General features: G+C 50.9%; 1 long non-coding RNA gene across 1 annotated transcript; it reads right to left on the minus strand.

Moving 5' to 3' along the window:
* Positions 1-15,081: 15,081 nt before the first annotated feature.
* Positions 15,082-19,915, minus strand: LOC140216834 (uncharacterized). The gene is made up of 2 exons (XR_011893531.1): positions 19,651-19,915; positions 15,082-17,897 (listed from the first exon to the last, which is right to left on the minus strand). It is a non-coding gene; the product is annotated as an uncharacterized lncRNA (long non-coding RNA).
* Between the last annotated feature and the right edge of the window lie 1,709 nt (positions 19,916-21,624).

Genomic DNA, 21,624 nt, shown 5'->3' on the forward strand with positions numbered 1-21,624 from the left:
GGATGATGTAAAATTCTGGCAGTGGAATGAAATCTGTCTTCTAACCTGTATCTAAACTCTTTGATTATTCAGTCTACTATCACTACCTTCACCTGAAACGTTCATAATCATTATCGTATCCAAACAAAATCATCCTGACCGATTTGTTGAAACATAGTTACTAGTGCTAAAAAGACTAACGGAAAAAAGCTTGGACTGGACAGAGCGCTAGACTTCAACTGGCAGGCTTTATTCAGGAAAAAACAATCAAGACACCACTGTATGCTCAATTAAATACGCAGACGGCCGCACAAACGAAAATGCCACGTAGAATAAAACCACATGCGCAAAGAAGCCGATAGGTGTCCAGAGCAAGCCATTACAAAGCATTGATCACGTTCTTGAGTGAGTGAGTGCCAGAAATGGAGCGCTTACACATTCGCGCGCAACTTTTGAAATGCCGTATGCCTCAAATACTTCCCTATTTAATTGCCTGCTGAACGGTCTGAGCACTTACGTGTTGTGAAAACACAGGGAGCTTTTTCGTGTGCATCTACGGCAGTGGTCATCCTAGTGATCAGCGCCTGCCAGAGCATTTACAGCATTCCTGTGCTCCTTAAGCAGCTCATTCAGGCACCTGCCTGTTTGTCTAATATAGCACTTTCCACGGGGAAGTGAAATCTTGCACAACACCCCCACGTCGCAGTCAACAACGTGGGTGACATGGTCTTCAGTGCATGTCACTTTCGCGCTATTTCTGACCGATATTCAAGCCTTCATAAGCTGCTTCGTTCACTGCTGATTGTCTGCGGGAAAGAGGTGCCCTTATGAAGACCATATCACCTACTTATTTCCCGTTTTTCGATAAATGATGAGGGAAGAATATCGGATTTAAATTGCATTGAACTTGAGCAAGTTCTTTGCTTGAAGCTGTTGATTCTTTTCCCTTTGCCATCTTTTACTCACCTGGTTAGCTAAGAAGGTAGAAAAGCTGCAGGATAAAGATGGTGGCACCGAATTAGACGTGTGACCATGGGAACCTTTTCATGGTCACTGGAGGAACTGCTAGTGATCTTGGCTTCTGCAGTCAACTGCTGTGGCCTCGGCATCTTTCTTTAGGGCCATGGCCACGTCCAAGAAACCTTGTCTCCACAGGGTGCATAAAAAAGAATAATGTCCTGAGCTAAGTCTTCTTCTTAAAAGAACCCATTTAGGTTGTATTCGTAGCTTTGGGACACAATATTGCCGTATGACTAGCCACCCAAGGCACTTTACGTGTATTCGCGGGCTTCGTTCGGGAAAAAACACTTTTATGTAGCACAGAAGCCGTAAAAGAAATCTGTATCTCGAGGCTTTCATGTCGCTCTACAGTTTGTTGATTGACACTTATCGTCTAATAATTCCAGATGTTAATTACTTTAGAGTAATTATGTAATTAGGCAGAATGCAAAAAATAATCCGAGTATCTCCAAGCAAGTAGCTACATAGTATTTACATATTTCTAAATCTTGGTGCATGACAGTTGGGACACCCTGTAGATTAAAAAAAATATTACAATTTTGATAATCATATCATGCGTGTTATTGGTGGCTATGGCTGCTTCAAGTAATTCTTTCAATAAGGTGGAAGCAGTTTTGAAGTTGGATTGTTTAGCAGCAAGGGCGTGAAATTTAGAAAATCAAGCAAGAAGGTCAAGTTGTTTTCACTATTGAGATGTTTAACTAAGAAGCTGCAGAAAAAGAAAGCAGGTCAGAACACCTACTAAACAATGCAAAATTTGAAAATCTCAAATGAACAAAAAAGCACCAATTAAAATGAAGCAGATAGCTGTCAGTTTATGTGGAGTACCCCCTTGTACGTAGTCCAAGTGGAGAAGTTGTTACCGCAATGCTTGAGCACCATATGAACGTAACAATCAACAACTTTAAGCAGTATATTGTCACGTGGTGGTGACGTAGAAGAACACAGTAGCAATACTCTGAACGAGAAAACTTTTATTGGGCGAACCTGTGCCCACAAAACAGGCTACACTTATAGCACAACGATAGCGGCGAACACGGTCGGCGATCGTCGAAAATCTGATCAGCGGGTCAAGCGCGTCGGCTTTTATACAGAATCGTCGAATGTTCCAGACTTATCGTTGGGACCCGCGTGCCTTCCACAAAGTTCTACACCATTCGCGTCAGGCGAATAAATCAGATAACACAAGGTTCGGTGACAACAGACTGCGGATAGAAGCATCGATACCTTTCCAGAAACTTCGGATACATGCAAGCGCGTCCCGCGCTGTGCGATAAGATTTGTTAGGCGGCGAAACGTGGTCGCCCAATAAATATAAGTACACGTGTCAATACCCCCCTCTTAAATAGCATCGTCCCGATGCTACAAATATAAGAGAGCGAAACACAAAAAGACACTTATTAAACATAAGTAACAAAACAACGAAAAGAAATCAAGTCCAAAGGTCAGTTACGCGAAGTCCCAAAGTTCGTCAACGCTGGTGGTACGGCTTGAGTCGCACAACGTGGACAATTTCAGGTCGTAAGCGGCGCCGCTGTGACAGCGAAATGCCATCTGGCACGACCTCATAGTCCAGTGCGCCAATACGTCGGATGATCTTGTACGGTCCGAAATAGCGACGCAAGAGCTTCTCGCTCAGTCCTCGTCGGCGTATAGGGGTCCAAACACAAACACGGTCCCGGGCTGGTACTCGACAAAGCGTCGTCGGAGATTGTAGTGTCGGCTGTCGGTGCTCTGCTGGTTCTTGATCCGCAGGCGGGCGAGCTGTCGGGCTTCTTCGGCGCGCTGGAGATAGCTAGCGACGTCAAGATTTTCCTCGTCAGTGACGTGCGGCAGCATGGCGTCGAGTGTCGTCGTCGGATTCCTGCCGTAAATCAGCTTAAACCGCGTGATCTGTGTTGTTTCTTGCACCGCCGTGTTGTAAGCGAATGTTACGTACGGAAGGACGGCATCCCAGGTCTTGTGTTCGACGTCGACGTACATTGCTAGCATGTCGGCGAGGGTCTTGTTCAGGCGCTCCGTGAGACCATTCGTCTGCGGATGGTAAGCAGTTGTCCTCCTGTGACTTGTCTGGCTGTACTACAGAATGGCTTGGGTGAGCTCTGCTGTAAAAGCCATTCCTCTGTCGGTGATGAGGATTTCTGGGGCACCATGTCGCAGCAGGATGTTCTCGACGAAAAATTTCGCCACTTCGGCTGCGCTGCCTTTTGGTAGAGCTTTAGTTTCAGCAAAGCGGGTGAGATAGTCCGTCGCAACGACGATCCACTTATTCCCGGATGTTGACATCGGAAACGGCCCCAACAAATCCATCCCAATCTGCTGGAATGGTCGGCGAGGAGGTTCGATCGGCTGTAGTAATCCTGCTGGCCTTGTCGGTGGTGTCTTGCGCCGCTGACAGTCTCGGCATGTCTTGACGTAACGGGAGACGTCGCCGGTGAGACGCGGCCAGTAATACCTTTCCTGTATCCTCGACAGCGTCCGGTAGAATCCGACGTGCCCAGCGGTTGGGTCGTCGTGTAGGGCATGCAGTATTTCTGGACGCAGCGCTGACGGTACAACAAGAAGGTAGCTGGCGCGGACTGGTGAGAAGTTCTTCATCACGAGCAGGTTGTTTTGTAGCGTGAACGAAGACAACCCGCGCTTAAATGCCCTAGGGACAACGTCAGTGTTCCCTTCCAAGTACTCGACGAGACCTTTTAACTCCGGATCTGCTCGCTGCTGTTTAGTGAAGTCTTCCGCGCTTATTGTTCCAAGGAAGGCGTCGTCGTCCTCGTCGTCTTGCGGCGGGGTATCGATGGGGGCAAGTGATAAGCAGTCGGCGTCGGAGTGTTTTTTTCCGGACTTGTATATTACCGTGACGTCATATTCTTGTAGTCTGAGGCTTGAATTCATAGAGGCCGTCTGGCGTGATGAAGGCAGTCCTTTCGCGATCCCTTTCGTCGACTTCTATTTGCCAGTAGCCAGACTTGAGGTCCATCGATGAGAAGTGTTTAGCATTGCAGAGCCGATCCAATGCGTCCTCTATCGGTGGGAGGGGGTATACGTCTTTCTTCGTGATTTTGTTCAGTCGACGATAATCGACGCAGAAACGTACGGTTCCGTCCTTTTTCTTCACTAAACCAACTGGAGACGCCCACGGGCTTTTCGTCGGCTGGATGATGCCGTCGCGCAGCATTTCGTGGACTTGGTGTCTTATAGCTTCGCGTTCTCGCGTCGAAACACGGTAAGGGCTCTGGCGTAGTGGTCCAGCGCACTCTTCGGTTATTATGCGATGCTTTGCGACTGGTGTTTGTCGAATCCTCGATGACGTCGAAAAGCAGTCTTTGCATCGCCGAAGCACACTTCTGAGCTGTCTGCTTAATCACGGGGAGACTTGGATTTATGTCAAAGTCTGGCTCGGGAACTACGGTCGTCGGGGTAGATGCAACAGAATCCGAGAGGACAAAGGCATCGCTGGTTTCCTGAATTTCCTCGATCTATGCAATCGCCGTGCCCTTGTTGATGTGCTTGAACTCCTGGCTGAAGTTTGTCAGCAACACTTTCGTGTTTCCTCCGTGCAGTCGAGCGATCCCTCTTGCGACACAAATTTCAAGGTCGAGCAGTAAACGTTGGTCGCCTTCGATGACGCCTTCTACGTCAGCGGGTGTTTCGGTGCCAACCGAAATAACAATGCTGGAGCGAGGCGGGATGCTCACTTGATCTTCGAGCACACTCAAGGCGCGGTGACTACGAGGGCTCTCCGGCGGTATCGCTTCATCTTCCGACAGCGTTATTGACTTCGACTTCAGGTCGATGATTGCGCCGTGTTGGTTGAGGAAGTCCATGCCGAGAATGACGTCTCGTGAACACTGTTGCAGGATAACGAAGGTGGCAGGGTAAGTCCGGTCATGAATGGTAATCCTTGCCGTGCAGATTCCACTCGGCGTAATGAGGTGTCCTCCAGTGGTCTGAAATAACGGGCCTTCCCATGCAGTCTTAAATTTCTTCAATTGGGCTGCGATGTGTCCACTCATGACGGAGTAATCGGCTCCTGTGTCTACTAAGGCGGTAACTGCATGGCCGTCGAGAAGCACGTCGAGGTCGGTGGTTCTTTGTCTTGCGTTACAGTTATGCCTCAGCGTCGGATCACAGCTGCGTCGAGTTGACCTGTGGTTGGTACGTGGCGTCGTCAGGTGGTCTTTCGTCGGCGTGTTCTTTCCTGCCAGACTTCGTCGGGACGGCGGTGTGACGTCGTTAGTATGTCGTTGAGGTAGTCTTTTCGGCGTCTTCGTCGGCGGCGGAGGATCTTCGTCATTTCGACGAACAGCAACCGCACCTCCACCGGTTGCTGCTTTTAGTTTTCCGGATATGGGCTGACGGACCGACCCCGGGCTGGGCCAGTGTATGGTCGGCGCTGTGGTGACAGGTAGCGGCCTGGTGACGGCGAACGGGACGGTCGTCGAGGGCTCCACTGAGTAGCGGCGAGGTAGTCGGCGATGTCACGAGGGCGTTCACCTTCCCGAGGGCGCGGTGCGTCGACGGCGAACCCTCGCAATCCCAGGTCGCGGTATGGGCATCGGCGGTACACATGGCCGGCTTCGCCGCAGTGGTAGCAGAGCGGGCGGTGGTCGGGGGCTCGCCAAATGTCCGTCTTCCTGGCGTAGCTGCGCTGGGCGACGGGTGGGCGTGCTGGCGGCGGCGGCGGTGGACGACGGAATTGCGGCGTCACAGGGCCCTGGCGTTGTCGCGGAGAGGGACCTTGACGGCGGGCGACGGCGGCGTAGTTCATCGCTTCCGGCTGAAGTTGCGGTGATCGTGGTTGCACCTCAGGGACTCCAAGCGATCGCTGAACCTCTTCATCGACGATTTCAACGATTTGATCCACTTGCGACTGCGACTTGGGTAGGTGGTGGTGGTACAAACTTTATTTAGTGAAGGCCAAAAAAAGAAAGGAAATTAAGATGCCGCCGTTCCGTGGGTGGCCTTCAGGCTGCTGGTCGTGGCCACCAGATCATGCCTGGCGGCGACTTCCGCTGCCCAGATCGTTAGCCGTAGCTGGACATCCGGCTCCGAGCTGGCCAAAGCAGCCTCCCACAGCTGCGGACTAGATACATGCCAAGAGGCAGGGGGTGAGTGTTTAGGGCACGAATACAGAATATGAGCATAGTCTGCGCGTGGGTGACTGCAGAGCGTGCATTCAGGTGAAAAGGCACCGGGGTGAATAAGGGCAAGTCGGGCAGGAGAGAGAAAAGTGTGGGCCTGTAAATGGCGCCACGTGCTCTGTTGGAGCTTAGACAAGGATTTGTGAGGGGGAGGGAGGGAGGGATAGGCGAGAGTTGCGGTAATGAAGGGTGATGTCATGGAAGGTGAGGAGGGGAGTGCTCAAGGATGCTGAGCGCGGAGGAGGAGATGCGACCCTTCGCAAAGTTGTGGACTGCAGCTTTGGAGTCGCCGAGTATCAAACGGGCTGGGGTAGTGGCAATGGCGAGCGCAATAGTTGCTTCCTCTGCGGCAGTGGAGGTGGGGGCAGGTATAGTGGCAACGGTCAGGGGAGAAAGTGTATGGGAAATGGTGGCAAGGGCGTAGGCGGGGTGGGAATTGTATGGCGCCGCATCGACATACACAGCGTTAGACTGTGTGCCGTATTGGCGCCAGAGGGTAGAGGCACGGGCAAAGCGGCGGGCGGCGTGATGCTCAGGGTGCATGTTCTTGGGAAGAGGGTTGACAGTGAGCATGGAAGATACAGAGGAGGGTAAGGGGTGGGTTACACAGACAGGGGACACAGGGGTCAAGCGGAGGGAAGAGAGAAGGGCTCTACCAGATGGGTGCGAGAAAGGCGGTCGAGTTGTGCCGTGCGATGGGCCTCCACAAGCTCTGAAAGAGTATTGTGGACGCCCATTGCAAGCAGACGAGATATGAGGGTGTAGGTGGGGAGCGCAAGGGCTGACTTGTAGGCTTGGCGGATGAGGCAGTTCACCTTGTCTTCCTCGGCGCGAGAGAGAAAGAGATAGGGGAGGGAGTAGACAAAGCGGCTGAGAACGAACGCCTGGACAAGACGACGGAGGTCGTGCTCACGCATGCCGTGGTGCCGGTTAGCGACACGTCGAATAAGTCTGACGGTCTGGTGGACGGTGGTAGTTAGGCGGGAAAGGACGGCAGTGTGTTTGCCGTTGGATTGGAGAAGGAGACCCAGAATGCGGAGGCAGGAGACAGAAGGGACGGGGTGCGCGTCAATAATGATGCTAAGGGTGGGGGAAGAGGGGGGGGCGTGCCTCGAGCCGGGAGGATCAGAAGCTCCGACTTTGACGGGGAGCAGGCCAGCCCGACTGCGTGAGCATGACCGGCAACCACGTCCGCACCCGCCTGGAGGACGGCCTCCATCTCTCCAATATTCCCGGTGGTTACCCAGAGGGTGATATCATCGGCGTAGAAAGCATGGGACAGGTTGGGAATGGCAGCGAGAGTGCGTGCCATGGGAAATAGAGTGATGTTAAAGAGAAGGGGGGAGAGGACAGAACCCTGGGGGGTGCCCTGATTTCCAAGAGTGAAATTTGGAGAAGTCAGAGGGCCGAATGAAATCTCAGCGGTGCGACGGGCAAGGAAAGCCGTGATATAACCGTGGATACGAGGACCCACGTTAAGAGTGGAAAGAGCATCTAGGATGGCGGAATGAAGGACGTTATCAAATGCTTTCGTCATGTCCAGTGCCAAGACCGCACGAGTGCGCTTGGCGTGAAGAGGGTGAAGAACTTCTTCGGAGCTGGAGCATGACGCCATGGGTAGAAAGGGAAGGGCGAAAGCCAAACATCGAATCGGGGTAAAGGTGGTTGTCTTCTAGAAAGTTCTGCAAGCGGTCGAGAAGAACTTGCTCCAAGAGCTTACCTAGACAAGAAGTGAGGGAAATAGGGCGGAGATTTTGGATGTCTATTGGTTTGCCAGGTTTGGGGATGAAAGTTACCTTAGCGTGGGTCCACTCGGAAGGTAGAGTGCTTTCAGCCAATGTTTGTTAAAGAGGTCAGTGATGGCCTCGGGAGATGGGGTGTCCAGATTACGGAGGGCCTTGTTAGAGATTTGGTCGGCCCCCGGTGTGGAGGTGGTGCGGAGCTTATGCAGTGCGGCACGAACCTCACCCAGGGTGATATCTGCGTCGAGCGCAGAATTAGGGTTGCCGGCGTAGGAAGGGAGAGAGGAAGGGGGGTTGGTGCAGAGATAGCGATCACGAAGAGCAAGAAGAAAGTCGGAATCAGAGAGTGGAGATGAGTGGAGGAGGCGCGTCACGTCCCTGCGGTGCGTGGCCTTGGAATGCGACGGGTCAAGGAGGACACGTAGGAGAACCCACGTATCCATCAGCCCGAGGCTACCGGCCATGCGCTCGCAGGTCTGGCCCCACTGCTGTCTGGTGAGAGAGGAGCAGTGCTCCTCCATGTCCAAGGCGGAGGCGCAGCGAGCGGTTGTGTTTCTGGGAAAGCCAGCGGCGGTGCAGGGAGTGATACGCCTCCCAGAGGTGCAGGAGGCGACTATGAGCCGTGTAGGAGTGAGGAGGGGTGGGGACGGTGGAGGTGGCAGAGGAAACATCCTGAAGCAAGTTAGTGGTCCACTGAGAAAGGTCTGAGATGGAGGTGGAGGCTTGTTGCCGCGACTGGCGGAAGCGATCCCAGTCCACCACCTGCACCAGATGCTTGCGGGAGGAAGATAGGGTGGGAAAGGAGAAAGAGACGGACAGGATATTCTGGTCGCTACCGAGAGAGACCCAGGTGTTCGTCCACACCGCGTCCGGGATATTTTTGCAGATGGAAAGGTCCGGATTAGTGTTGCGTTGTACGCTGGAGCCAATGCGGGTTCGTTCCGAGAAATCGTTAAGGACGGTCAACTGTGCGTTCTGCAAGAAGGTCCATAGTGCCAGGCCCTTCCTGCAGTTCGTGGGGTAGCCCCAACTTACGTGATGAGCGTTGAAATCCCCAAGAATTAGGAGCGCGTTCCGGCTCGCGCGTGAGATGGCGTTGCGGAGAAGGAGGAGGAGGGGAGCTGCAGGTGTGCGGGGAGGGCTGCATACATTAAGGACAAAGAGGCTGGCATCTTGCCGCCGCCGGGGAAGGAGTTCCAAGAAGAGGTGAGTGCACTGCGGAACGTCGAGCGGATGCTCGATTGCCATGTAGGCGCGATGAACTAGCGTGGCAACGTTCGGAGGTGAAGGGGAAGCAGGGTGGAAAGCTGTGTAGTCCCGTAGTTTTACTGGGGAGAAGGTTTCTTGAAGGGCGATGATAGCGGGGAGGTCGGAGGGAGGGATGTTCTGGAGGTGGAGCTGCAGCGTGTTCCGCTTTGCGCGGAAGCCGCGGCAGTTCCACTGCCAGAAATTAAGGCGCGGGGGGTGTCTGGCCATCTTGAGGCCTGGGTGCCCCTGCTGTTGCAGGGTGTTTGGGAGATGAAGATGAGGGGAGGAGGGATGAGACATTAATGGTCATCTGGGCAAGATCGGCCTCGAGGGAACTCTGGTGGGCCTCAATTTTGGCCATGCGGTTGTTAATTTGAGCCATCCAGCTCTGCGTGTCCGTACGCAGAGCTGTAATGGCGGCCATGATGCGTCGTTCATGTGCCTCGAGGAACGAGGCCGTGTGGGGGATGACAGCCTCCATCTCCGGGGTGGCGGCAGGTTCGGTAGAGGAGCGCCTCTTATGTGGAGGGCTGCGGGAGGGGGAGGCGGCACGAGAAGAAGCGGCCGAAGAGGAGGCGGACATAGGGGCGGGAGGTGGCGGCAGTGGGGTCTGGATAGCAATGGGTTGTGAGGTTTGGTGAGGGGATGAGGTGGGGAGGTGGGGGCGCGCGAGCAGCGCCTGCAGCTGTTCTTTCAGTAGGGCAATCTCGTTGCTCTGGGCTGTGATTAGAGCTTTGAGCTTTTCTTTTTCGGGGTCGTGTGTGGGAGGCTGCGATCGCCAGCTCACCTGGGAAGCAGTCGATGGGTTGTCTTGCCCCGGTAGCGGTGGAAATGAGACGGAGCGGTGGCGGGGGCTGCGGTCCCGGCTTGATCGGGAGCTGGATCGTTGACGGGGACGCGATGAGCGGTTGTCTTTGGCGGATGGTGTTGACTGCGCTGAGTTGGATGGCGTTGACTTGGGACTGGATGCGAGTGGGGAGGGACCCCCCCGTTCGAAGCGGAGCTTACACGGGTGGGACCCCGTGACATGTGTGCCGCTGCACAAGATGCATTTAGGAGTGCAGTCAGGGGGGTCCCAAGCCGCGTGCACAGCTCCGCAGCGTGGGCAGCGTCCGGACCTGGACTTGGTACATACGTCGGAGCGGTGACCATGGCTCCAACAATTGAAACAAGCTTCAGCCTTGGGGCGGAAGGGGTGACAGATGAACAGGCCGCAGTTGAACACCACGGTGCGAGGGAGTTCTTTCGTGCCGACGAAGGTGATCAGGATGGACCGGGTGCGACCCATCTGCCTTGCGTCGGCGATGGCGTAAGTGCTGCTGGGATTCATAGCCTGCAGGTCCTCGATAATCTCCTCTTGGTTTTGATTGTCCACGGCGTTGTAGATTATGCCGCGGAGGGCGTTGTCAGGTGCGGCCACATAAGCGCGCAGTGGGTACAGCTGGGTGGCGAGATGCAACTCAGAGGTTCGCACATACTGTCGGGTGCGTTGCTCCGAGGGTGTACTGACGGTGAAAGAGTTGTTGTACGGGTTTATGCGTCCGCGGTCCTCGACACGGGCGTCGCCGTACTCAACGCTGGCGCTAGAACAGAGTGAGGCAAGGAGGGCCCCATTGGTGGTTGTGCGGAGGTCGACGCCACCTCCAGGGCGGAAGACGATCTTGTAGTCTTCTGCTGGGAGTCGAGGCAGCGGGACGTGGCGGCGTAAGCGGTGAGTCTTCAGCGATGGCGGGGGTGCCATGGCGGACTTGAGGTGGGCGTTCGTGGCTGAAACGGCTTCCTTTGGATGGGCCGCACGGTGGGCTTGGAGCATTCGGGACCAGCGAGGGTCGTCATCAAATTCTTGTTGGGAGATGAGTGTACCATCGACTATACTTTTCATATCGGCGGCTTCCAGACGAGGGGAGCGAGTGCCGGCGCAGCGGACGCCGGTGCGACGCTAGGTGCAGCTGCGCGCTGCGGGCGAGGTGGCGTTGCGCCGAGCGTTGGGCTTAGCTCGGCGGCCCCGTGGCTGGTCAAAGATGAGGTCCTGGTGAAACGTTGGTCGGCGGGTCCGGGCAGATGAGGTGTCAGGAAGGTCCTTACACCTCCGGGTGCTCGGTAGCACAAACTGGAGAATATCCCGGGCGAGATGCCAGAACCAGGAGCAGAAATGGCGGAGCCCATGCGAGGCACGTCCGAAGAACGCCGGGCGTGGGTTGCCTTCCTCGACTTGGGTAGAACTTCTGCAGCTCCTTCCGTACGACCGCTCTGATGGTCTCGCGTAGATCGTCGGTAGCCAGTGATTGAACTCCGGTGTAGTTTCTAGAGATCGTGCGGCGGTCGAATTGCCGGTTCCGCAATTCCAGTGTCTTCTCGATGCTCGTCGCCTCACGAAGAAACTCGTCGACGGTCTTCGGTGGGCTTCGTACCATTCCGGCGAAAAGTTCCTCCTTTACACCACGCATCAGTAGGCGTACTTTATTCTCCTCTGACATTTCTTGGTCGGCGTGGCGGAACAGACGGCTCATTTCCTCGGTGAAGATCGCGATCGTCTCATTCGGCCGCTGCGTTCTGGTCTCCAGCAGAGCTTGGGCTCGCTGTTTTCGCACGACGCTTGTAAATGTTTGTAGGAAGCCGCTTCGGAATAGGTCCCACGTCGTTAAGGTGGCTTCTCGATTCTCGAACCACGTTCTGGCGGCGTCCTCCAATGCGAAATAGACATGTCGCAGCTTGTCGTCGCTTGCCCAGCTGTTAAACGTAGCGACCCTCTCATACGTTTCCAGCCAGCTTTCCGGGTCCTCAAATGTGGAACCGCGGAACGTCGGTGGTTCCCTGGGCTGCTGCAGCACGATGGGGGACGCTGGGGCTGCCATTGGGGTTTGCTTGGCCACAATCTTCTTGGTCTTCTCAGGTAGAAGCGCGTGCTCCGGGGGCAGCTGTTGAAGACGGCGGCTTGCTCGATGGTCCGGGACTACGTTGGTGTTCTCTTTGCGGTCCGGGCTTGAATTACGGCTTGTCGGGGGCGTCCGGTACATGAACGTAAAGTACCTCCACCAGATGTCACGTGGTGGTGACGTAGAAGAACACAGTAGCAATACTGTGAACGAGAATACTTTTATTGGGCGAACCTGTGCCCACAAAACAGGCTACACTTATAGCACAACGATAGCGGCGAACACGGTCGGCGATCGTCGAAAATCTGATCAGCAGGTCAAGCGCGTCGACTTTTATACAGAATCGTCGAATGTTCCAGACTAATCGTTCGGACCCGCGTGCCTTCCACAAAGTTCTACACCATTCGCGTCAGGCGAATAAATCAGATAACACAAGGTTCTGCGACAACAGACTGCGGATACAAGCATCGATAACTTTCCAGAAACTTCCGATACATGCAAGCGCGTCCCGCGCTGTGCGATAAGATTTGTTAGGCGGCGAAACATGATCGCCCGATAAATTGAAGTACACGTGTCAATATTAACACCACTAATTCAACTGGCCTTTGAAGATCCTCGATCTAAAATCCTCAAGAACTTGTTCTGGCGTACAATGTATTAAGCTCATTCTGTATTCTCAAAAGCTGGTTCTCAGAAAGCAAGCTTGCAGTCCCAACTTTTCTAAAGGGAACTGCAGCTTGAGTCTCAAGATAGGCTTGGCGTGCAGATAAAGTGGACAATGTATGACAAACAACATGAACACTCTTACATGTTGACCAGTGGGCTCACTTATGAAGCCATGAAATTATGTGATGCAGACACATGAAATATTGAAGCTGGTTTCGTAAAAGTAATTCATGCTTCCAAGGCTTCTTCACCAGTTATGAAAGCTGTCTCCACTAAACAAATAAGCGATGAGAATAAAAAAAAGAACTTCAACATTCTAAGAACATGTTGGCCATTAGCAAGCGACCAGCAGAGCTTTTGGCTCCAAGCTTGCCTCGTGAAAATCTACTTTGCCACAATACTTGCTTTGCCCAGTACCAGCCACATTAAAATGAAATGTGTTCAGAACCCATGCCCTTCGTTTTTTTTTATTTGGAAACGGATTACAATGTGTTCGTTGGCATTGAGGAAGGTGACACAACACACTGTGCACCACTGACCTCTAATATATTTTGCTGGATGCCGATCGCCGTGCAGAACGCAGGTGAATCCAGTGGAAATGTGGTGTCGTGCACCAGCTTGTCCTGGAAGCAGGGCGTATGATAGACTAACTAGTGCATGTGATTAGATAATATTGTTATGTAGGAAGACACCGACAAAAAGCTATTTACAAGCATATTTACGAGGCAATATGCCGCAGTTGGCCAAGAGGCAACAGCCCGCGCTAGCTTCCAAAACGTCGTCGTCGTCTTCTTACTGCTTGGCTCTTCGTCATTGGGAATACTATCCCGTAGCACTACCCCCGGCGGCAAAAGCGCCGTCCCGGAGCTACTAAAGGCCGGACTCTGAAGCAGTGTAGTAGGTCTTGACCCTACTGACGTGCACGACATCACTAGATGCCAGAGTAGATGACGAGGTTGAGCTCACAGGAGCAATTTCGTACGTCACAGGCGCCACCTGGCGCAGCACGCGGTAGGGCCCTGTGCATCGCGAAAGGAGCTTTTCTGAAAGTCCGACATGACGAGAGGGCGACCACAGGAGCACGAGTGCACCAGGCGAAAACTGTACGTCAAGGTGGCGGGCGTTGTACGGACGCTGCTGCGTGGTTTGCGAGTCCGTCAGTCGAGCACGGGCAAGCTGGCGTGTATGGTCGGCGAGGGCGATGGCGTCGCGCGCATACTCGGTTGTTGAGGTCGCACCAGGAGGAAGTACCGTGTCAAGGGGCAAGGTCAGTTCGCGACCGTAGAGTAGATAAAATGGAGAAAATCCGGCAGTGTCGTGCCGGCAAGAATTATAAACAAATGTGACGTAAGGAAGGGCAACGTCCCCGTCGTGGTGGTCCTTCGAAACGTACTTGGACAGCATGTCGGTAAGAGTACGGTTTAACCGCTCTGTCAGGCCATTGGTTTGAGGATGGTATGAGGTAGTCAGCTTGTGTTGAATAGAGCAGGAACGCACAATATCGGCGATAACTTTCGAGAGGAAGTTACGACCACGGTCAGTAAGCAGCTGTCGCGGGGCGCCATGTACTAAGATAATGTCACGCAAGAGAAAGTCCGCGACGTCAGTGGTGCAACTGGTAGGGAGAGCCCGCGTGATAGCGTATCGGGTGGCGTAATCAGTTGCGACGGCTACCCATTTGTTCCCAGAGGATAACGTGGGAAAGGGACCGAGGAGGTCTAATGCAACACGAAAGAACGGTTCCAGAGGGACGGTGATGGGCTGGAGATGACCAGAAGGTAGCACCTGAGGTGTTTTCTGACGCTGGCAGGGATCACAGCAAGCAACATAGCGTCGGACGGAGCGAGCGAGACCAGGCCAATAGAAGCGGCGGTGGACGCGGTCGTACTTGCGGAGTATACCCGTACAAAAAAAATTATTGAGAAGGCATTGAAATATTGTTGGTCAATGTTGAGTTTTTTATTGAGGAATTATTGAGAGTATGTTGGAGAATGGTTGGGCTGAGTGTTGAGCACTCTTGAATATTGGCCACTGAAATCGAATTGAAACACCATTGGGTACCTCAATGTTGAATAATTGTTAAGTTACCATTGAAAGTCCATTGTGCTTAGACGGCCCGCTGTGTTCGTTTTGTTGAACGGTTGTTGCGTTACCATTGATTCTGCGTTGAACTAACGTTGTGGTAGTTCTGTTGACCTGTTGTTGATGTATTATTGCCACAGCATTGAAAAGCATATTGTGGCACAGTTGAGATGCCATTGAGATTTCAGAAGTTGCCATTGAAATATGATTGACGTTTCGTTGGGCTAGTGTATTTTTATTCATATATTGAAATTGCGTCGCTGTTCACACTTGCATGCCCCGGTGCCTGCTCATAACTTTCCCAAACACAAACAAAATCAAAGGAGAGACTGATCAACTTGAGGTACCTTTATTTACACTAAAGATGCGTGCACGTGAAACATTATTACAGTACATAAGGCACCACTACATCGAACCTGGAGACACAGGCTAGTACCTACAGCACTCTAGCAGTGCAAATACATCTGAAAAATCCTATACATATGAATCCAATCAAAACGATCATTGTGCCCTTCACTTTCGACTTAAGTTTATGACTAGAAGGCAAAGCGACTCAAAAGGCAGGGCTTAAGCATACCCTTGTAACAACCAACTTTGAACACATGAACACTTGGAGCTGCTTGCATGTGAATACACAAAAGACATCTGAATATGTTACATTGAAGTGTTGCGCACACTAACACATCACAGGAAGAGCTACGGCTGACTTTGAGAAGGCAAAATAACCAACTTTAAACAAATGACTTCACGTAAATATATACAACCTTTAGCACACGTCTTTCACCGCGATTAAAATTTAATGAAGTGCCAAAGTAGACTTGCCTGAGCTTTGTCTTCGAGATATATATATTTTCATGTTGCCCAATTATTTTATAAAATAACATCACTCAACTTAGCTATTATTTGACGAGACATTTAGAAAGTTGTCGGGCATGATGAACACCTGAATCGTGTTTCTGACAAGCCAGGATTGCTTTCTTCAGAAATAAACTTGTAAAGCTTTTGTGTAATGAAAGCAGCTTATCTCCCTCGCACAAGTCAAGAACAAACAGTACACCTTTTGATTATGTTAATTTGGGGTACAGAGGAGTTCGTTAGTGGCATTTCCTCAATTTAGTGAGCTCATTTTCAGGTAATCTTTCTGGACTTGCACAAAGCTAATTAAACCACTTTTGGGGGCCTTTTTCCCTATACCCAGCAACTAAGTGGTACCTCAGTCAATAAAGAGATAAGGAAAGGCTAATACCTTGAACGATAAGAAAAAAAATAATTATTTAGCTCAGAAAATTGGTAGTAACACATGGCGAACACAATTCCAAACAGCCAAATAAATGGTCACCTGCACTTTCAGTATCAAGCACCCCAGAAATAGTCATACAGTATGAGAAAAGGTTCCAATGACTCGACAGCCCGATTGCTGAGACAGTGAAAAACGCAAATAAATGCATATACGAAACACCAATTACCTCAATTTCGCAGATAAAATGTTATTAAAATAGCACCAGAATTTTGCTGCATAACATACATAAAGGTTGCATAAAAATTGGGACAACACAGTAACTGAAAGACAGAGGGAGCTACAGCGCCCCCTTGTTGAAAAAGATTACAAGGAAAATGATATATATGCATATTTAAGTTTACAATTTTCGCTCCAACATATAGAAAAAGAACGCATGCACTTAGAGCATAAAAAGTTTCATGTGCCTGGAGAATGCAGCGCAGTACAAAGAAGCGTCATGAGAACCGAAAAGTAGATCTAACTACGAATGCTTGCAACCTACAATCAGGCATGTGCCATGTCATGCCTTGAATGGATGAAATTCATAAATCTTACACAGAAAGGAAGTTACCATCAAGCTTATTGGCTCCCTCAGGGGACTCCTTGAAATTGAACTAGAAAAATGTACTCAGTGTCAAAAACAGAGAGAAGATAAGACCCTATAGCGTTCTTCCTGAAATAAACAGCGCAAATAACTTCATGTATCAATTCTATGGACACTTCGCCAATTCAGTGTACATTTATATTTCACAACCACCCAAACAGAGACGAGAAGGATGAATTAAGGTAGAAACACATATGAGCGCTGACTCAAGTAGAAGTTTATTCGTGAAGACGAAGATTATAAACACACTGGCCAACTTCACAAAGAAAAAGCCATGGATGCGCAGCATACACAGCCCGGCACAACAAAAAAGGACCGAAATACGTCCTGTAGGATAAACTTGTGCGTCAAAAACTAACAAAAACATGAAAACTGAAAGGTTTCTCCTGTAAGCGATAGTAACGAGAAGTACTGTAGCAACTCTTTCCCACTAAGGGTCACAGAAATCTTGCTTATGAATATTTCTTCGTGATCAATAAATAATGCTTCCATAAGTCCTTTTCTGTTCTGGTCTTTGTGATGAAACAATCGTTCTTTCTGCTCTGTACCGCAACACCAGAGGAGTTCCAGAAGCAATATTTATTGATCACAAACGAAACAATTGCATAACCATGTTATCTGTTGCCCTTAGTGGGAAAAAGTTGTTCTCAAAAGAGTATTTCCCGTTGGGTAGTATCACTTATCGGACAAATCTTTCGCTTTTTCAATAGATTTGACCGATAGTTCTCGTTTTTCACGCACGTTTATTCTACATGACGTGGCTTCATATTTTTTTTCTTGTCGCACGTGGCTGTTTCTGCCACGCACGCACGGATTTTTACCTTTGCCAAGTTGACCAGTGTGTTTAATACCTTTGTCATCAAAAGCAAACATTTAGTAGAGCTTGCGCTCGTGTGTGCTCCTACCTATTTCGTCGTCCGCCTCTGTTCGTGCTGCTGTTTACAGTACCCACGTATCACTTGGTTAGGCTGGTAAACATTCTCCCAAACAAAAGTAAATGCCTCCCCTCAAAAGGTAGCCCATCCTTTACTACTAAACGCCAGCGCAAATAGAAAGTAAGCCTTCACAGCGTCCATGTGGCAGCTAGTACACCACAGAGCAACACAAGAAATAGTTGAAAATCCCACTTGATGGAGAGGGGCAACAGAGATGCGAGCTTGCTAGTGAATCAGCCACATATCAACGGGTGTCTCTTGCACGACGCCAAGGTGCTTTTGGCGTAGAACACTTTAGCATCTGGGAATTTACTGCATACGTAACCTGTGAGAAGGGAATGTGGACAGAAAATGAGATTGCGCGGATTAAGAATCTGCCACACACTGCACATAACTACGCACGAAATAGAACTACACACTATACTGGCAAGTAAAAATTTGCGACTCTTTACGAGTGCCGTCGAGAAAAGGAAGGAATGGGTTGCTACGGTAAATGTTAGCTAAAACACGCACAGCGATGTTTCACAGTGGGGAAAATATTCCCGGCTCTCTCGCAGAACCAAAGACCACGCGACAGTGCATAGCCCATACCAAACAGATATCGAATCTTTGGGCAGAAGTCCAGTAGAAGGAATGACCTAAACATACGCCGAGAGCGATGCGAGCGTGAGCGTGCCTGTACGAGTGAGAACATTTACCGCTTCTTTGACGCTAGCCGCTCCGGCGTGGCTCCGATCATCCCGCGCGATTTGTGTGCAGAACGTCGCGTACACGCCCTTGCGCGTTTTGCGCGGTAGCGTCCGCGCAGTGAGCTAGCTTCATGCACACGTCATTCTTCACCGCGCAAACGGTGCTCGAGTGCGACGCTTAGCTCGAGGCGACAACGCGCCGATTGGCGCTCCTTTCGCTTCTGGAAACAACGCACATTCGGATCGGTCCAACTCAAAGAGGCAGCAGAGAACGGTGGCATGTTTCGGTTATCGCGTATTAAAATTGTACAGTACGCCTTCAACGGCAACCCGCCGCGCTAGATAAAGATGCTTACTGCGGTAGTTTTGGCGGTGATAGACGATAAGGTGAGCCCGTCGGCGGCTGTGTTCTTTGACCACGTCACCACACCTCTGTTCATTTGCGCTGTGTATCCGTGTACAGTCACCGCGCGGAAGCTGTGACTAACCGGTTGGCCGTTCTCCGCAAATCCCAGAGAGGCGAAATATATTTCGCGGTGTGCCGCATCATTAGCCGCAACCTAAATCGAGGCGCGCTAACCGCTACGGCACAAAAGGTGATCACACTAACCGTATGGTATACGATGAGTCACTACGGAAAAAAAAATTCTGATGTTCCACGAGCCAAACCAACGATCTGATTATGAGGCACGTCGTAGTTGGGGACTCCGTATTAATTTTCACTTCCTGGAAATTTTTACGTGCATACAATGCACAATGCACGAGCGTTTTTGCATTCTGCTCCTTCGGAATGCGGCCGCTGCAGGGATCGTATCCACGACCTCGACCCCCAAATTGCCACGGAGGCCGCCATAGTTCCGAAATGCGTAAGCGTGAAGAGCAACACTGCCTTCCGGTACGAGTGTGGTACAAGCGTAGCACAGCTGCACACCTTCTGCACGATTATTTGTCGCGGTTCTCCTAAACTCGTAGTGCCTGCCTAAATACCTTGAAAGGCAGCGCGCCTCTCACGTATCGGAACGCGATAACAAGCGCTTAGACGGCATACCTGAGCCCCCATGAAAGATGACGTGGCCACTGTACAAAATTATCACTGCGCAGAGAAGCCGATCCTTATGTTCCAACTGTGTTCTCTCATACAAATGAAGGAAACGTTATTAGTCAGGAACAAATGAAGCAATGCAATTTTACGCACATGGGGCGCCGCTGCCTCTTCGCCTACCATTGTTTCAAACGAAGTGACGGCGGCAGCGAGAGTTAGTATCGCGCGCATTTGCTCTGGGGCATGCGGTTTGCTTCAAGAAAGTGAACGGTGTGCTTAACATGTCACGCTCGTCAATGTCAAAATAGAAAAGAAGGCTACGTGCCCAAGAAAACGAGATTACTTACCTATCTTCAGAAGTGCGGCTGCGACTGTTTCGGGGTGCCTTCTCTCCAACAGGCATCATGGCCTCTGCCGCGCAACTCATCAAAACCGTCAGGCTCGCACATCAGTAGAAGACTACTTGTTGGGTGAGCCAACCACTTCACCGGATAAACGTCCCACTTATCGTCGTTAAAGCATTTCACTAAAATGTGCGTCATGATGTCCGAAAAGAAAATACTTTCATCAAGAACCACGAGGCGTGAACCACCGCACAACTGCAACCGAATAACTGAGTCCGAAAGCCGTTCACAGATTCACGTGGCTTCACTATCGTATTCATTTATAAAAACCTTTCAAACACAAAATAACGGCACTTAAGAACTACTAATTGATTAGCAATAATTTTTCATCAACTAACCTTCATAAATTTTTAAGAACTACCTAATTTATAGCGTAAACAACAAATACTACGGCCAAAAAAGGCGACTACGAAACTAGCGGTAACCATGTGTACTGTTGCAAAAGTGTGCGCAAAACAAAGCTCGGTTGCGCCCGTTTGCGTGCACACATACACACCCGAACGCTATCTTAACGTTTGTCGCGCCACCTAGAAATAGAAATTACTACTATTTTTGCTATTTTTACAAAACTAAGGCTTCCAAAATAGTTTGTAGCGTCTTTGCAGATGACGAGGTGACAAGTAAGGTACAATAAAAGTGCGTTACCTGTATTTTTTTCATTTCCCTTTGGTGTTAACTGAACATACGAGACCTGCAGGCTTGGAACATGACTGGACGACAGTTCGGCGAGGCTCAAATAAATCGCGTGCTTCTTGCAAGACGAGAAACGGGAGCAGCCGCAGATACAGCGATTAGCTGTGATACTGTTGCGGCTGTTGCTGAATCTGAAGCTCTTTGAAGTCAATGGTTATAGCGGCTGCGCGCTGCGATCTCAAAGCGCGTTCCTTCTTTGATCTCTAGTACCACGGACATTGGACAAAAAACTATATTTGCCTTACGGACAGAGGGTACGTCGCAGGAAATTCGAAGACCCCACCCGTGTATGTTTGTAGCGTGTGCGCGCTTGCATCCTACGGTTCCCACAGTGCGTCCGATGCTCGAAGGTAGCGTCGTCGCCTGTCGGCACCTGTCTTATCGCCGGCCGCGCTGCCGCCGTGTCTACTTTTGGGGAACTCCACATGCGCGTACACTCTTAGGCAAAGTTACACCCTTTGGCTTGCCCCTTCTGCCACACAACAATAATCGTTATCTGCCTTGATGCGTTTCCTTTCTTTAACGCTGCGAGCCCGGTACTTTCCAGTAACGAACGGCACGCGCGTTATCAGCATGGAACAGTTTACACCCTTTGGAGTGCCCCTTCTGATAACGCGCGTGCCGTTCGTTACTGGAAAGTTCCGGGCTCGCAGCGTTAAAGAAAGGAAACGCATCAAGGCAGATAACGATTATCGTTGTGTGGCAGAAGGGGCAAGCCAAAGAGTGTAACTTTGCCTAAGAGTGTAGTCACCGTGTTGGCAAGTGAATTTCGCATTCTTCTGCTCCCCGAAACGTGCTCATTTCGGATCGTACCAATGGTTAAGTCATCTAGTGTATGTTAAAACGACGATGGCATTTGTACACCGGCGAAGAAATAAATCGTTATGAACTTGGGCGGTCATGAATCTAGTCTAACGTTGCAGTTTTTACGTAGCGAAAATGGCTACGAAAGTGGGGCGGTCCCGGAGATAGGCGCTTCAAAGCGCCAGCTGTAGCGACAGCACCAGGAAGTGGCACGCGGCGCACACGCCAAGCATTTCAGAGCTTACTGGCTTTCGAATGAGAGGAGTATGCGCGCGCTCGTGGCTTATTGGTTAGAGTACCGGGCTCGACGGCCGACGTTCGATTCCACCCCATCGGTCACACATAATTTTCTATTAATGAAAGCGAGGCGAAAGAAGAACCTACCTGCCGCAAAGTGAGAGGAATGAGGTTGGAACGCAT

This window comes from Dermacentor andersoni, chromosome 3 (assembly GCF_023375885.2).
Source record: "Dermacentor andersoni chromosome 3, qqDerAnde1_hic_scaffold, whole genome shotgun sequence".
Taxonomy (NCBI): domain Eukaryota; kingdom Metazoa; phylum Arthropoda; class Arachnida; order Ixodida; family Ixodidae; genus Dermacentor; species Dermacentor andersoni.